We start from the raw sequence: 18,586 nt of genomic DNA, 5'->3' as shown, positions 1-18,586 counted from the left end.
CGGAGACATCAGTGCATTCCCATCGGGGAGAGGCCATTCACCTGCTCAGTGTGTGGGAAAGGATTCACGCAGTGACCTGTTTAAACACCAGCGAGCTCACTCTGGGGGAAAGGTCATTCACTTGCTCTCAGTGTGGGGGGAGAATCACTCAAATGCAGCACCTGCTGACACCCCAGTGAGCCCACACAGGGGAGAGACCATTCAGATGGTCAGTGTGTGAGGGGGGGATTCAGTGATTCATCCTGCCCCCTGAGACCCCAGCGAGCCCACACAAGGGGAGAGGCCATTCATATGGTCAGTGTGTGAGAGAGGATTCAGTTATTCATCCTGTCCCCTGAGACCCAAGCGGGTTCACACTGGTTAGGAGCTGTTTACCTCTCTGTGTGACAAAGGATTTGCTGAGTCTTCAACACGACTGAGAGCCCAGTGAGTGGTCACAGGGAAGTGGTCACCCACCTGCTCCGTGTGGGGTAGAGTTCACACATCACTGCAGGACTCTGATTCTGGAGTTACTGTCCATCAGAATCAGCACAGGACCTTGTATATGACGACACCGTTGGAGTTTTGATGTTGTGGTTGTTCATCACATTAACTGGGCTGGAGTTGACTGAATTTATATTGCCACTTTCTGAACCTCAAGGTGTCTCTCTGTGCAGTTAGTCTCCACAAACAGCAATGTGACAATAAGCAATGATAATCTGTTTTGATTTAAATTATGATTGTAGCACTGCTGCTTCACAGCAGCACGTACAAGGTTGGAGTCCAGCCTTGGTCAATGTCGAGTTTCCACATTCTCTCCATGATAGTGTGGGTCCCCTCCAGGTGCTATCTCCCACAGTCCAAAGATAGGCAGGTTAGGTGGACCAGTCGTGCTAAATTGTCCACAGTGTCCAGGAATGTGCAGACTAGGTGGATCAGCCATGGGAAATGCACTGTTGCAGGGATGGAGTGCTCTGGCTGGGATGTTCTTCTGATGGTCGGTGGGATTTGATGGGCCAATGCTCTGCTTCCACACTGTCGGGATTCTATTCTATGATTGAGGATAAAGGCTACACAGCAGGATGTCCTTGGAGAAGGAGCATGTGCTGTGTATCAATGCTCTCGATGCCTTGAGATAGAGGTGGTCACCGCAGGGGATACAGTGCTTTATCTCCACCGCTGCCCCCTCCATACAACTCTACTTTGATTTAGTCCCTTCTCACTTTGTCACTTGTAATGGTTTGCTTGGCCCGTAATGGGCTTTGTTTGGAAATCTTCAATTGGTTACACAAATGATTGGTTACTGCTGGTGATGATATGTCTAGATTAGAGTGGTGCTGGAAAAGAACAGCAAGTTAGGCAGGATCCAAGGAGTAGGTAAAGCAACGTTTTGGTAAAAGCCCTTTTCCTGCACCACTCTAATCTAGGCTCTGGCTTCCAGCATCTGCGGTCCTCACTTTTGCACTGCTGGTGATTATGTTAACCAAAATCAAAATGGCGTAATGATGATTTTGATGGTGGGAAAGTTACTGTGATAATATTTCTGGGTCGGAGAAATGGGGAAAAAGAACGCTTCACAGCTCACAGAACGAGAACGGAAAAGCAGTTAAATCAAACCAAAGGTTCAGACAGGGAGGGAATATTTTCCCGGAGTTTGAGTAGCTGGAAAGTGATGGGGTCCGGGAATAGACAGGATTTTGTTTTACAGGATGTTGAAAGTTTTAAAACTGTTATATTCAGACAGTTTAATTTATTTTCTTTAATTTTATTTGCTGTGCAAAAAACTTTTACAACATTTTAAAACCAAACTTTACAAACCTTGTGTTAAAGATAAATGTTAAATAAAATCCATCAAACCATCCCTCACTGAAAAAAGATGTGGAAGTTCAATCTCCTGGAGAATCCCTGCCCTGCCTACTTCTTCCTACCTATATACATACCTGGAAGATAGCAGCAGGAGGAGACCATTCAGCCTTTCAATCCTGCTCCACCATTCAATGGGAAACAGCTAACCATCCAGCTCAGTCTCCTGTCCCTGCTGTGCTCCAATCCTCTTTCATGACTTTACCTCGAAGAACTATATCGAAGTCCTCCTTTGGTTTCACTGCCTTTTGTTCCAGTGACGTTGCGGTGTTACTGTGTGGGTGTAGGCAGGGGTAATGTGATGGTGCTGCCTCCTGGAGTATGTACTCAGCCTCCCTCATCATCCTGCAGTAACATCAACTGGGTTTTAGCAACTAGAGATAGGAACCGTTTCCAGGATATGGGCACCACTGGCTTAGCCAGCATTTATACCCCATCTCTCGTTACCCTTGAGAAGATGGTAGTGAGCTGCCGGCTTGAACCATTCACAGTCCATTTGGTGCAGATAGACCGACAATGCTGGGAGGTAGAGTGTTGCAGGATTTTGGCCGAATGATTCTCTATCTTTGGTTCTTCAAACACTGGGTAACTTCATCATGATCTGCACATGATTCTGAGATTTCATTCTGCAGATTTTCACCATCTCGCACCCTGTATAAAGGAATATGTACAGATTATAAATACAGAACAGACAATTCTAGTTTCTCTGGAATATTTTTCCCCTTCCTTCCCCCAAAGCTGTAACCCTCCAGCCCACTTACTCTCTCCCACCATTCTGACTCTGCTACCCCCTAATGTACACCCTCCCCATTCTCATGGAGTTACTTATAAACAGATCCGTGGCACCACTTCCTGTCCCTGGTTAGACTCTGCACCCTTTCTGGGTTCACTTCCTTTCCCTTCAGTTGCTGCAAATCAATAATGTAACAGCAGAATGAAACAAAAGGAAACAGAAAGGGAGGTGGCAGATCCTGGACAGAAGAACCTTCAGTCTGGGAGAATGGGTCAGATCCTTCTTTGTTTCCCATTAGTTGATTCCCACCATTACAATGAATTGGGGATGGAGAGTGGTCCTACATGGGTGTAGTGACACTTTGACCCCCCAACTGATCAATACTATGAGCAGATGCATTCCTCCTCCAGCCAATCACAGTGTGAAATACTTTCCGCAAAGTATACCTACCCAAAGCACATGCTCCAAAACCCACCCATTTTCTGTACATGTACAGTGCTGGGTTTCCCCACACACGTGTGGTCCCTGCCTCAGGGCTTGTGGGAGTTGTAGTCCCCATGAAGCCACTGGAGCCCTGTCTCTGGGAAGTGATTGAAAAGTGTAGACTGGAGGGTGTTATGTATAGGATCGCCATTCAGACACACAGAACATATGGACTGTCACTGAGTTTTACTGAGACATCTGCTTCCACAATCTGATTTTCTGATGTAAGGAATATAGATTCAGCCAACTGGGGCGTGGGGTGGTTAATAGGAGGAACAGACTTTAAGCAGAGGTGGCTCAATGGTTAGCATTGCTGAATCACAGCGTCAGGGACCTGGATTTGATTCCAGCCTTAGGCGACTGTGTGGAGTTTACACGTTCTCCCCGTGTCTGTGCGAGTTTCCTCTGGGTGCTCCAGTTTCATCTCTCAGTCCAAAGATGTGCAGGTTAAGTGGATTGGCTGTGCTAAATTCCCACAGTGTCCATGCCTGTGCAGGTTAAGCCATTAACCATGGGAAATACAGGGAATGGGTGAGTCTGAATGGGATGCTCATTATAGGGTTGGTGTGGACTCCATGGACGAATACCCTATTTCTGCACTGGAGGGACTCTATTCTATTCTCATGAAGAAGAATGTACTTATCTCAATGTGCTGTGAATCTGGGGAATTCCTTATTCAAAATGCAGTGGATGCCAGGACAATGAGCAAATTTACTGAAGAGATACAGATGTTACATTTGCAATGAGATGAAGGGTGAGAGAGAGCAGGTGGGAAAATCCAGCTGAGAGCGAGGTGAGCTCAATCATCATGGTCTTAAATGGTGGAGCTGGTTCGAAGGGCTGCATTGCCTCTCCTGGGCCCAGGGCTTATCTTCTTACGGTAAAAACTGGAAAGCTGAATCCAAAACTCACCACCTTCACCAAAGGAGATTTTCAGAAAAAGCAGGATAGTCAGGTGGATGAGATAGTGAGGAAGTATGTAGGAGATAATGATTTTGCAATTTTAAACTGAGGTGAGTTAAAAATCACAACAACAGGTTATAGTCCAGCAGGTTTAATTGGATCATGATGAATAAGCAACGCTCCGAAATCGAGTGTGCTTCCAATTAAACCTGAGGGACTATAACCTGGCGTTGTGTGAATTTTAAAATTTTGTACACCCCAGTCCAACACCGGCATCTTCAAATCATGTGAACGGAGGGGAGACAGTGATGTATGGTTTTCGGCTGTGTAGTACATTCACACCGTCCAGAATACTCTGTTGTGAATATCTATCCTGTACTTTATTACAAAGCCAAGGTCTCTGACAATGAAAACCAAAACACCCAGGTAACATCGCCTCACCTCATAATCTGATAAAAAAGACTTGTGTTAAGTATGATTGAATTTAGAATATAGTTGGAAAGCGGGAAGATTAAATCCAATCCAGATCCTGTGCTTAAACAAAGGAGACTACAATAGGATGAAGCAGGAGTTGGCTAATGTAGACTGGAAGAAAAGACTTTAGGGTGGGACAGTTGACGGACAGTGGAGGAATATCAAAGATTTTTTTCAAACTGCTCAGCAAAAGTATATATCAGTGAAAAGGGAGGACTGTAGGAAAAGGAGTAATCTGCCATGGGTGGCTAAGGAAATAAGGGAGTCTATCAAATTGAAATAGAAAGCATACAAATTGGCAAAGACCATGGAGAAACTAGGAGATTAGAAAAACTTTAAAGATCAACAGAAAGCCAGATGGGATTGAGTAGCTATCCCCAGGGCCAGAATAGCAGTTTACACTGCTAGAGGGGAACCTATTGTGTGGGGAACATATGGCCTCTGTAATTGTTGAAGCACTTAACTATTACCATAGAGATAATCCTGATGAAGTTAAAACTCACAGCACACTGCAAAAGCTTATAGTCCAACAGGTTTATTTGAAAGTACAACATGGTGATGCATGGTTTTTAACTTTGCCCACCCCGCTCCAACACCCGCTCTTCCACATCAAAATCCTGACAGACAGTCCCACTGAAACTGAAGTGCCTGTCAGATACCTGACTGAGGCACAGGGGTGTGGGAGAGGGGTATGTGATTTAACCACAGTGTTGAGCTGAACTTGACTTTTTAACTGCCGTTGCCATGCAGATAATATTGAGAGACAGCGTCCATTCAAAACCACAAACCACAAAGGTATAAGAATGGGAGTGGCACACCAGACGGGGGGGGGGGGGGGGGGGGGGTTACCTGATGCTGCCTGGAGGTGCTCTGCATGTACACTATCAAGGTACCTGCCATGTCTCATCAATAAAGACTCAAAGATGACCTCTCAGAGTTCTGTGCCCAGTTATTCCTATCCAGCAGGGTTCAGGAATATGAGTACACAGCAGTCAGTCTTCACAGTGGAGAATACGAAGAACATGCCAGGACTTGATAAGGAGACTGAGGAAGGTGAGGACCAAGAAACAACCATCATCACAAAAGCGTTAGAGCTGGGCAAGCTAATGGCGGTAAAGGTAGACAAGTCTCCTTGCTCAGATGAAATACATCCCAGGGTGCTACCAGAGATAGCAGGAGAAATAGTAAATATACTTGGAGTCACAGCATCCTCGAGCAGAGGCTGGCCCTTGGGCCCAAACCGATCAGAATGTCCATCCACGCGAACCCCATTTCCCTGCACTTGGCCCATCTGCTTCTGACCCTTTGCTATCCGTGTATTTGTCCAAATGTTTTTACATATTGTTAATGTACCCACCTCAACCACTTCCACTGGCAGCTGAGTCCATATACATACCACCCTCTGTGTAAAACAGTTGCACCTCAGGTTCCCTTTCATTCATTCTCCTGTAACCTTAAACTGATGCCCTCCAGTCCTCGATTCCCTGGTCAAAAGACTGAGTGCATTCACCTTACCCATGCCTCTCATGGTCTTATAGACTTCGAGAAAAGATCCCTCCTCTGTTTCCTCTGCTCTAAACAAAAAAAAAAATCCTCGCTTGTCCAACCTCTTCCTATAACTCAGATCCCTGAGCCCTGGCAAAAATCCCTGTAAATTTCTTCTGCACTTTTTACAGTTTAATAACTGAAACCTACATTACATTCATCACATTTCCAGTATTTCCCCACGGCGCTGGAACCGACGCGACAACGCCAATGGATTACAAGCCACGATTGATAATTAACTCCTTTACAACAATCCCGTTTTCATCGTTTGTTCCATGGTGCAGGTATCCTGGTCTCTTTTTGGTTGCATGGATAATTAAAACCTTGTCCTCATACAAAACAAATCTGTAACTTAATTGTTCCTGGAAAATGTGCCATGTTTTTCAGACTTTTAAAAACAAACGAACTCTCTCTCCACAGTCACCACACTAACATGGACTTGGCTGTGTCTCAGTAATGTTTCCAGTCACAGTGATATGTGAAATATTCACCCACGAACAGAATACACACCTTTCCTTCCACATGAAAAGGCCAATGATATCCAGATCAGCACGGATCAAGTAACTATCAAAACTGAACATGAAGTTCAATCTGAATTTCTCATCCGCAAATCCACCATTTCAGTACCGTACGGAGAAAACAAGATACCACCGTTAATACCGGAAGGATCTTTATAAGACAATGATAGTAATAAATTGTAGTTTCCTTGTTGCCCCAAAGCTTTAAATCTCAGTCTCACAATTTTTCTCTCTTGTTAACTGAAGACCAAATCAATCTCCTCACTTCTTTCCTCCACACCCAGTTCTCACACTCTCTCTCTCCTCTCCTTGAATTCAGCTTCCTAGCTCCTGCCTGCAGGCTATGAACCAAAAAAAGGGGGTGGCACGATGGCACTGCTGCCCCACAGCACTAGGGTCCCAGGTTCGATTCCAGCTTTGGGTGACTGTCTGTGTGGAGTTTGCACATTCTCTCCATGCCTGCGTGGATTTCCTCTGGGTGCTCCGGCTTTTTCCCACAATCCAAAGATGCGCAGGTCAGGTGAACTGGCAATGGGAAATGGGTCTGGGTGGGTTACTCTTCCGATGGTCGGTGTAGACTGGTTGGACCGAAGGGCCTGTTTCCACACTGTAGGAAATCTAATCTAATCAAGTATATTACTCTGACTCAGAGCCTCCTAGGTGTTGGTGAATCCTCCTCCCACCTCCCAGGGTTTCCTTCCTGGTCAGACCCAAACTGATTTTTTTTCCCCAATCTGGAATCTCTTATTTATTTTCCCCACACCGACCCTCTCATAAGAACCATCCTGCACACACTGGCCAAATCATATCTCGTTGAACTAAAGTGAACCAAATTAGAACTTTAAATGCTGGGCCATCCTTGTTCCTTTCCATAGCATTCCTGAATCTTCACACGAGTTCTGATAACTTTCTGCACAATTCTCCCCCCCACTGATACCCCAACCACTTGTCACGATAGCAGGGCTGGGATCATGCCCCTGGGTTCTGTTCTCAGAGGGAGGAAGGGAGGGAGCAGCCAATGACAGATTAATCCCACACATCCACAGCCTCCCTCCCTGGCACTGACCCATACTGCACATACGCCAACAATTGGCCAGCACTGCGCCCGTGCACTGGTTGCCCCTCCGACAGAGGTAAAAACAATGACTGCAGATGCTGGAAACCAGATTCTGGATGAGTGGTGCTGGAAGAGCACAGTAATTCAGGCAGCATCCGAGGACAGGCAAAATCCGAGGACAGGCCCACTAATCCAGAATCCAGCCCCTCCTACAGCGCATGCTCCAGATCACACAGGAGCCTGGGTGATTGACAGCATCTGCTGCCCAATAGAGTGGAGGGAGCGGGGCTGGAGGACTGGGACAACGGGATTGTCAACAATGAATGAATGTGGAGGACACTGGGGGATGGGCAGGTCAGTGAGGGACAGGAGCAGTGCAGCAGCAGGAGGGGATCCTGGACAAACTGAGCAATGGGAGAGTCTGACAGACGAGAAACTACAGGGAAGATTCTGTTTGGAGGCTCAGGCAGGGACAGCTGGGAGCTTGGGCATGTTTTCCAATCAGCCGCTTCAAAGATGCTGTTACTCAACTTTCAACCCAAACCTCGTGGTTCAGAGGTAAGGACACTACCACCATTTCCTGGTGGGCTAGTGGAATGAAGGGAAGATTTTCTCAATCTCTCTCACATGGAATATCCATGAGCTCCTCCCACTTACTGTCTATGGTGGGGATGGAGGAGACAGAGCAGGCGGAAGGGACTGCCTTTCAAAACGAACTAACCGGCACTGGTGTTATTAACAAGATTCAAGACACAGTCACTAACACAAAGCTGGTGTACATGAACTTTATCCAGAATATTAACAGCTATAACTGGGTGACGCAGACCCCAATGTACAGAGTTAATTCCTGGGTATTAATAACGGCTTTGTGTGTGAGAAATCACCTCTCATGAACATGAGTCAACTTTTTTGAAGAAGTAATAAAGAGGATTGATGAGGGCAAAGCGGTGGAAACATGGACATCAGTAAGGTGGTCAACAAGGTTCCCCATGGGAGACTGGTTAGCAAGGTTAGTTCTCAAGGAAGATAGCGAGAACTAGCCATTTGGATACAAAACTGGTTCAAAGGTAGAAGACAGAGGGTGGTGGTAGAAGGTTGCTTTTCAGGTTGGAGACCTGTAACCAGTGGAGTGCCACAAAGTATTGGTGCTGGATCCACTAATTTTCATCATTTATATAAATGATTTGGATGTGAATATTGGAAGTATTAGTAAGATGACACCAAAATTGGAGGTGTAGTGGACAGTGAAGAGGATTACCTCAGATTAAAACGGGATCTTGATCAGAGGGTCGAATATGCTGAGGACTGGCAGTTAGAGTTTAATTTAGATAAATGTGAGGTGCTTCATTTTGGAAAAGCAAATATTAGCAGGGTGTATACACTTAATGGTATAGTCCTCGGAAGTGTTCCTGAACAAAGAGACCTTGGAATGCAGGTTCATAGCTCCTTGAAAGCAATCGCAGGTAGATAGGATAGTGAAAAAGGTGTTTAGTATGCTTTCCTTTATTGGTCAGAGTACCGAGTACAGGAGTTGGGAAGTCATATTGCGGCTGTACAGGACATTGGTTAGGTCACTCTTGGAATATTGCGTGCAATTCTGGTCTCCTTCCTATCAAATCAATATTGTGAAACTTGGAAGTGGCCAGAATAGTATTACAAGCATGTTGCCAGGGTTGGAGGATTTGAGCTACAGGGAGAGGCTGAATACACCGTTTTCCCTGGAGTGTCAGATGCTGATGGCTGACCTTATAGAGGTTTATAAAATCAGTAGGGGCATGGATATGGTAAATACACAAGGTCTTTTCCCTGCGGTGGGGGTGGAGGCACGATGGGGTGTGGGAGACCGAGGCGGGGGGAGAAACCGACAGGCGAGGGAGACAGTTATTATATAGATCTGCAACACAACCCTGTTCCTGTTTTCTCCCTGTCCCCTTCAATCCCTCTGAAGAGCTCAGAACAAGTGCATAGTCCCTGGAAAGTAGAGCTTCAGGGTAGTCAAGTGCTGAAGGTTGCATTTGGGACGCTGACCTTTATTGGTCTGTGCATTTATCAATAAATGGACCGGGGTTCAATTCCACTGTCCTTGATTCATGTCTGTGGCCAAAGACGCGCCTGTCTCTGATCCTGACTAGTGGATCCCCTCTTACTATAGCTCTGCCATTCTCCCTCCTCCCGTTCTGTACAGCGGAGCTATCTGTGGTGTCATGAACCTGGCTGTTGCTGATTTCCCCTGAGAGTCCACCCCACCTGTTCCCAACCTTATAGAATCCCAAGCGGTGCACAGTATCTGTTTGAGAAGGGGAATGATCACTGGTGAGTCCTGCACTTCCTTCCTGAGCCTTTTACTTGATCTGATGGTCACCCATTCCCTTTCTGCCTGTGTAACTCTCCCCTGCAGTGTGACTAACTCACTAACCGTGCTGTCCCTAACATTCTCAGTATTGCTCCACAGTGAGTCCACTCACAGCTCCAGGTCTGAAAAACAGTTTCTCAGTAGCTGCAGATGGACACACTGCCTGCACACATAGCCGTCACGGACACTGGAAGCATCCCTTATGTCCCACATTGTGCAAGAGGAGCACACCACAGGTCTGAGGTCTCCTGTAACAACATCTCACTACATTCATCTAGTTACTCCCATTAAGAGAATTTAAATAAGTGAGCAACCTTCCTTCACTTCAAACATGCCCATTATACTAAAAAAAATCTTTACTTAAGCTGATCTGTTGTACTTTTAAAAACTTAAATACTCCACAGGTATCACTGACAAATTGACTATTCCCATTGGGACTGTGAATTTCTGAATGGCCTGAAGTAAAACAGAGTTTCAGCTTCACCTTCTCCCTGTCTCATCTCAATTTGTTTACATTCAACTCCAAAACACTCTCATTGATCCAAGCAGCCCTCACAGTGCAGCCCAGTCATTTTCATTGTCTGCTCACACCTACACTGCCCTCAGCCTCCTGTACTGTTCCAATGCATCTCAATGGGAGCTCAGGGACTGCATCTCATCTCTCAATTCAGCCCTTTGTATCCCCAGAGTCATCATGGACTTCAGCAGTTTCTGAATGAACAGACAGTTGTCAGAATCTGGAACGTTCCACCTGAAATGGTGCTGGAATTTGAGTCCACAAGGAATTTCAATGAGAAATTTGCAGGGAATTGGAAGTAGGGAGTTTACAGGTTAACATCATAAAGTGGATGATTGTGACTAAATCTGACAGTTCCTGCAAAGAGACGAGGCGTAATATGGATAAATCTGTGCTCTCTCTCAGACCAATACCTCCTTCCACAGCTACAGGGCCAAGAATTAAACACATACCCAAAGGGTGATCCAACCATGAACCTGAACATCGTTCTGCTTTTGGCTTGACAAAAATATTGAAGATATTTTCCCACAGTCAGAACAGATAAACCTTTCTCCTTTCACAGTTAAATGCCAATGATATTCAGATCGTGATGACTCTGTGGACTGTAGAAACTTGCTTTTGAGATCCCAGTCTCAATTATTCTCAATTAAGATCCTATAAAATGAATTCACAAAACAAAGCTCAGAGTTAGTGCAAGATGAATAGTGAAGGCAAACACTTCTTTTGGTATGTGTTGGATGCTCCTCTTGAAATCGCACCGCCCCCAACCAGGAAGAAGACACGTGCATGCTCCTTGCTGTACCTTGGCCCCAGATAAAGATGGCAGCCATAACCCAGCACCTCTCACTGCCTGAGGCCCAAGCCATCTTCCACTTTGCTGCAAACGTGGGACCAGGAGTTTCTAATTCAGATTAACGACCTGCACAGAGTGTAACTAAATCCTCCCAGTCTATACTGATACATTTAATCCAGTTTCTGCTGCCACTGTCCCCTTTCCCGTTTCCTCCTCCTGCACACACCAAGGGTCATCACGAGTCCAGTGACCCTTCCTCAGAACCGATGGCAGCTGGGAAAATTAGAATCCCCACAGGAAACAGGCCCTTCGGCCCAACAATTCCACACCCACCCAGACCCATTCCCCTACCCTATTACTCACCATTTCCCCGGACGAATGCACATCCCTGAACACGATGGGAAATTTAGCTGGGCCAATTCTCCTAACCTGCACATCTTTGGACTACAGGATATAGGGGTTAAAGAGTAAATAATAGTTGGGGACAGAGCCCAAAGAGAGATTGGAACATTTGGAAAGACAAAAGAGTGGATAACGATCCGGCTGGGAGGGCGGAAAGCTGTTAATGGAGGAGGCAGGAACCTGATAGCATCTCAGTAGCGGTGGTGGAAATGGCGGCTGATGATCTACGATCTGTTGCAAAAAAGACCCGAAGCATCCAGTTGCCCCCCACTTTAACACACAAGGCTGTTCCCAGGCCAACATCTCTGTCTCATGCTTACTGCAGTGTTCCACTGAAGCTTGATGCAAGCTGGCAGAACACCTCAGAACATACCAAATGGCCTCCGATTTCAAGGACTGCAATTTCCCCTCCCGTGTATCTCCTCCACTTCCCACACCACTGCCCTTGGAACCCACACCTCCAACTGCAACAAGGATGGAATCTCCCTAGTCCTCACCTTCCACCCAGATACAATGCATCATCGTCTGCCATTTCCACCAACTACAATCAGACCTCACCACCAGAGATATATTTCCCTCCCCACCTGTTTTAAAAAATTCTCAAGGTCAGGTTCGTAGGAGAGTAGTCTGACACAGAACAAACGACCAAGAGGCGAGTCTGCTAGAATATGGGCATTTTATTCCCCGCAGCGTCGCCACAATGGGTCTGGCTTATACTCACTCTACATGTTACCGGAACTGGGAGCCGTCAGTTCTCGTAGAGCAGTTGCCAACAACCCACGCTCGGCGGTTAAACGTAACCCCGGAGCAGACTCACCGAACTGGAGACTTTTCCAGCTGATATACTCTTTTCCAGATATAAACATTCATGTGAACAGCAGAGCAAGGCTAAAAAACACATTCCATTCTGGTTACATACAGATAAGAAGATTCACACGGGGAGGTGTGTAATAAGATTCACACGGGACGAAGCAACACCTCCATTCCGGTTAGATTCACACATGTATTGGGACATAATTTTTAACCGTTTCACCACATTCATTTTACACCACATTCCACTGCTTGGCCCAATACATGTGTTACATTATGCTTAATTCAGTTCAATTCGTTTCAGTTAATTTCAGTTCAGTCAATTCAGTGTAGTTCAATTCAGTTCCGTCCATTTCAATTCAATTTAGCTCAGTTCCATTTTGTTCCGTTCAATTTGATTCACTTCAGTTCCACTCAGTTCAGTTCAGTTCAATCCCATTCAATTCTGTTAACTCCGCTTCAGCTTTTTGGACATGCCCACATCCTCCGCTGTACCCCAGGCAAGGGGTTCTTCGGCAGGACTGGGATCCTCTCTCAAACAAACTGCCACGTACATGCCCACATCCATGCCATCCCGGGACGGTCGGGACCTCCACAGTTTGTTCTTCTGGTTTCTTAGTCTTTTTCCAAAACATTGTTCTGTATCAAAATCTCTCCTCAATTGCGATTGACCCTGCCCGACTACGCCAAATGTTTTAAAAAATTCTCAAGGTCAGGTTCGTAGGAGAGTAGTCTGACACAGAACAAACGACCAAGAGGCGAGTCTGCTAGAATATGGGCATTTTATTCCCCGCAGCGTCGCCACAACGGGTCTGGCTTATACTCACTCTACATGTTACCGGAACTGGGAGCCGTCAGTTCTCGTAGAGCGGTTGCCAACAACCCACGCTCGGCGGTTAAACGTAACCCCGGAGCAGACTCACCGAACTGGAGACTTTTCCAGCTGATATACTCTTTTCCAGATATAAACATTCATGTGAACAGCAGAGCAAGGCTAAAAAACACATTCCATTCTGGTTACATACAGATAAGAAGATTCACACGGGGAGGTGTGTAATAAGATTCACACGGGACTAAGCAACACCTCCATTCCGGTTAGATTCACACATGTATTGGGACATAATTTTTAACCGTTTCACCACATTCATTTTACACCACACCACCCCTCCCACATCCAACAGAGATTTTCCTGCACATCCAAACACCTCACCTTTTGTGTCCTTTGCTCTCGATGCGGTCTCCTCTACAGTGGGGAGTCAGGATGCCAACTTGTGGAACATTTCAGCGAACATGCACCAACCAACCCCACCGCCCTGTGGCCAACCACTTCAGCTACCCCCCTCTGCCGCCACGCTGCTAAGGACATGCAATTCCTGGGTGTCATCCACCCCCAAATCCGAGCCACCCGACGCCTGGAGGAAGAACACCTCATCTTCCACCTAGGGACCTTTCAACCACACAGCATCAAGGTTTCCTCATCTCCTCTACCCCACCTCATCACAGATTCAACCCACCAACTCAGCACTGGCCTCTTGAACTGTCCCACCTGTCCATCATCCTTCCCAATTATCCATTCCACCCTCTCACCACTACCCCATCTACTGGATTAGTGGTGCTGGAAGAGCACAGCAGTTCAGGCAGCATCCAAGGAGCTTTGAAATCGGCGTTTCAGGCAAAAGACCTTCATCAGGAAGGGCTTTTGCCCGAAACGCCGATTACAAAGCGCCTTGGATGCTGCCTGAACTGCTGTGCTCTTCCAGCACCACTAATACAGAATCTGGTTTCCAGCATCTGCAGTCATTGTTTTTACTACCCCATCTACATCTACCTAGCCTGTTCCTAGCTCCCTACCCCCAACCCCACACACCCCTCCCTATTTATCTCTCAGCCAGCTTCCCCCACTCCCACATTTCTGATGAAGTGCCTATATACCCAATATGTCGATTCTTCTATTCTTTGGATGCTGCCTGAATTGCTGTGCTTTTCCAGCGCCACACTTTAAAGCAAGCTGGAAGAACAACACCTCATCTCCCACTCGGGGACCCTGCAATCCTCTGGCTTCAACATCGAATTCAATAATTTTAGGTCCTGAACTCTCCCACGTTCTAGTTTCGTTGCCCCCTACCTCACATACCAGACCTTGTTATTACATAGCCTGCTATTACACACTACCTATGGATAACCACTAACAGTCCCCATAAACAGCTATTTACTCTCCCCCAGACAGGATAACCTTTGTCCAACTGCTCCGATCTCTCTCTCTTTGGACTTTATCCCCACCTATCATTTACTCCTTAACCTCTATCTTCTGCATATAAACCAATAGTTTTTTCTCAGGAATATCAGTACCTGAGGAAGCGTCACCGGATCCAAAATGCAAACTGATTTCTCTTCACAGATGCTGTCAGATCTGCGGAGCTTTTCCAGTACCTTCTGGTTGTTGTGTGTGATTTACAGCATCCGCAGTTCTTTTTGGTTTTAATTTCCCCCAAGTATTTCTTTCAGGTCTAGCAGACTGAAACCGTGTTTATCAACCCTCCCAGCCCACACTAACTCCGTCTCTCTCCCAGTCCCTTCACACTCACTGCGACTCCTCCCCCCTCACAGTGACACTGCGCCTGCAAAGCTCATGGTCAGGTGTTGGCCCGCTGGACCCACCCCTCATTCACTTCTATTGGCTGGAGGATCACGCCACTGTCCTATTGGTCTGAAGCTGTGTCAATCAGCCAGGCTCCATTGTGACATAAGTGGTGGGATCCTCCCAGGTGCATCAGAGACTGAGGGGTGACCTCAAAGGTTTATTAAATCATGAGGGGCATGGGTAGGATAAATAGACAAGATCTCTTCCCTGGGATGGAGGAGTCCAGAGCGAGAGGACATAGGTTTAAGATTAGATTAGATTAGATTAGATTAGATTAGATTAGATTACAGTGTGGAAACAGGCCCTTCGACCCAACAAGTCCACACCGACCCGCCGAAGCGGAACCCACCCAAACCCCTACATTTACCTCTTACCTAACACTACGGGCAATTTAGTATGGCCAATTCACCTGACCCTGCACATCTTTTTGGATGGTGGGAGGAAACCGGAGCACCCGGAGGAAACCAACGCAGACATGGGGAGAACGTGCAAACTCCACACAGTCAGTCGCTTGAGGCGGGAATTGAACCCGGGTCTCTGGCGCTGTGAGGCAGCAATGCTAACCACTGTGCCACCGTGCCGCCCAAAATGAGAAGGGAAAGATTTAAAATGGATCTGAGGGGCAATTTCTTTCACACTGGAGTTGGTGCGTGGATGGAATCTTCTCTCGGGAAGTGGAGCAGGTTGGTACAATTATACCATTTGGCATCTGGATGGGTATATGAATAGTAAGGGAGTAGAGGGATATGTGCCAAGTGTTGGCAAATGGGACTAGATTAGGTTGGGATATCTAGTCGGCATAGACCAGTTTAACCAAAGAGTGTGTTTTCATGCAGTACATGTCTATGGCTCTGCCCTGTGATGAGCTTCATCATTCACAATGAATGGGACAGTATCTCAGAACAGGGGCTGGGGGCTATTCAGCCCATTGGGGCTGTACACTCTCCCTCTGGAGATGGTGCCAGTCAGTCCCAACTCACCTTCCATTTGGACATAGCCCTCCAAATCCTTCCTTTAAAAAAGAAAATTGCAAATTTATTTTGACAATAACTACTGAATCTGCATCCATCTGTCAATCAAACTGTTCCAGATGCTCAGAACTTACTGAGTCAAATAATCTTCACGTTTTTACCCTGCATTATTTGCCAGTTACCTGAAAGTAGTTCATAAAAATTGTGACAATGTTAATAATTTCTCATGCTGTCTCTATGTAAATTAAATTTACTGGAAACAATTCTGCTCCTCGTTGAAATCACTGCTTAACGTTCTCAGCTCCAAGGAGAATTTTCTGACCTTCTGCTAACTCTCTATAAAAGAGAAACCGATCTTAATTTTAATTTATTAGTGTCATAGAAATGTACAGCACAGAAACTGACCGCTTGGTCCAACTTGTCCATGCCCACCAGATATCCTAAATTAATCTCATCCCATTTGCCAGGACTTGGCTCATATCCTTCTCAAACTTGCCTGATCACATATCCAATCAGATGCCTTTTAAATGTTGCAATTGTACCAGCCTCCACACTTTCTCTGGCAGCTCATTCCGTACACATACCATGTTCAGCTTGAAAACATTGCCCTTCACATCCCTTTTAAATCTTTTCCCTCACAACTTAAGCCTGTGCTCTCTTGTTTTGGACCCACCTAACGTGGGAAAAATGACCCTGGCTGTTCACCCTCACCATGTTCCTCACGAGTGTATCAACCACTGAGGTCACCTCTCAGCATGCGATGCCACAGGGAAAACAGCCCCAGCCAATTCAGCCTCTCCCTATATCTCAAACTCTCAACCCTGGCAACATCTTTGTGCATCTTTTCTGAATCCTTTCAAGTTTCACAACATCATTCCTATAGCGGGGAGACAAGGACTGAAAGCATAATTCGAGAAGTAGCTGAATCAATGCCCTGTACAGCCCCAAAATAATGTCGCAACTCCTATACTCAATACAAAACACCTTCTTCACTAGCCTACCTAAGATTCCACTTTCAAGGAAGTGTGAACCTGCATTCCAAGGTCTCTTTGTTCAGCAACACACCTCAAGACCTCCTCATTAAGTGTACAAGCCCTGCTCTGATTGGCTTTTTTCCAAAATGCAGAACCTCATATTTATCTAAATTAAACCCATCTGCCCCTCCTTAGCCCATTTAATTGAAGTCCCAAAGTACTGAGGTAAACTTCTTCACTGCCCATTACATCTCCAATTTTGGTGTCTAGTGTAAACCTACTAACCATACCTCATATATTCACATAGAAATCATTGATATACAGGACAAAAAGCAGTGGACCCAGCACCCATCCTGACAGCATATTTCTCACACAGTTGTTGGGTTGGGTAAGTTGTTGGCATGGACGGTACGGACTGAAGGGTTTGTTTCCATGTTATACATGTCCATACCTTCTAGACAATTCTGTATCTAAATAGCTAGTCCTCCCTGTATTCTACAGTCTCAAACTTGCTAACCGGTCTGTTATGTAGAACCTTGTGTCTTCCTGGAGTCCAAGTTAGTGACTTCCATATACAAAGCCATGCTGCCTGTCCCGCATCACTTCTTGCCTTTCCAATTACATGTAAATCATGTCCCTGAGAATCACATCCAACAACTTCTCTGCCACTGATTTCAGGCTCACTGGTCTATTGTTCCCTGGCCTTTCCTTCCCACCTTTCTCAAATAATTGTGCCCAGCTTCCAGCACCTCACCTGTGACAATCAATGACACAAATATCTCAGCGAGGGGTCCAGCAAACACTTCCTTAGATTCCCACAAAGTTCTGGGTTACACCTGAGCAGGTCCCAGGGATTATTCCACCTTGCTACCGTTTAAGACATCCAGTACCCCCTCCTCTGTAATATGGACACTTATCACGTTATCACTATTTATTTCTCCAAACACTCTAGCTGCCACATCCTCTTTCAGTAAAAGAATCTCATATAGAATCTCTCTCACCTCCTGCGGTTCCACAGACAGCCTTGATGATTTTTGCGGGTACCTATTCTCTGCCTGGTTATCGTTTGTCCTTAGTGTATTTGTACAATCACTTTGGATTCTCCTTAAACCTATTTCCTAAAGCTATCTCATGTCCCCTTTTTCCCCTCCTGGTTTACCTCGAGTATACTCCTACTGCCCCTATACTCCTCTAGGGATTCACACAAACACAGCTCTCTGTACCTGCCATACCCCTCCTTCATTTTCTTGACCAGGTCCACAATTTCTTTCGTCAGGCAGCATTCTTTACACCTACCAGCCTTGGCCTTAACAGGAACATACTGTCTATGTACTCTCATTGTCGCAGGCCTATGGAGGCAATGGCAGATGAGGATACAGAAGCAATTATTCTCAGTAAAGAGGTAATGTTGGGAAAGATAACAGCCTAAAGGTAGATGGGTCTCCTGACTCTGATGGAATGCATCCCGGGAAAAAAGAAAAGATGGCGGGGGGTGGGATAGCAAATACAACTCGTAATAATTCATTAAAAGTTGTTGGATTCTGGGATGGTTTTGACAGACTGGAAGCTG

General features: G+C 46.0%; 1 long non-coding RNA gene across 3 annotated transcripts in view; it reads right to left on the bottom strand.

Moving 5' to 3' along the window:
* Positions 1-1,726: 1,726 nt before the first annotated feature.
* Positions 1,727-18,586, bottom strand: part of LOC148142370 (uncharacterized) — a 114,100-nt gene continuing 97,240 nt past the window's right edge. For 2 of the 3 annotated variants that reach the window (XR_015752073.1, XR_015752074.1), the window contains 2 exons: positions 10,878-11,079; positions 1,727-2,493 (listed from right to left, as the gene is read on the bottom strand). This is a non-coding gene — a long non-coding RNA (uncharacterized LOC148142370). The remainder of the gene's footprint in view (positions 2,494-10,877; positions 11,080-18,586) is intronic. The other variant, XR_015752075.1, reaches the window with a different exon arrangement.

Source organism: Chiloscyllium plagiosum, unplaced genomic scaffold (genome assembly GCF_037043375.1).
Source record: "Chiloscyllium plagiosum isolate Xiang-an unplaced genomic scaffold, Cpla_swu_hap1 HiC_scaffold_29, whole genome shotgun sequence".
NCBI lineage: Eukaryota > Metazoa > Chordata > Chondrichthyes > Orectolobiformes > Hemiscylliidae > Chiloscyllium > Chiloscyllium plagiosum.
The sequence above is the reverse complement of the archived record's forward strand: the minus strand, read 5'-3'. Positions and strand labels throughout refer to the sequence as shown.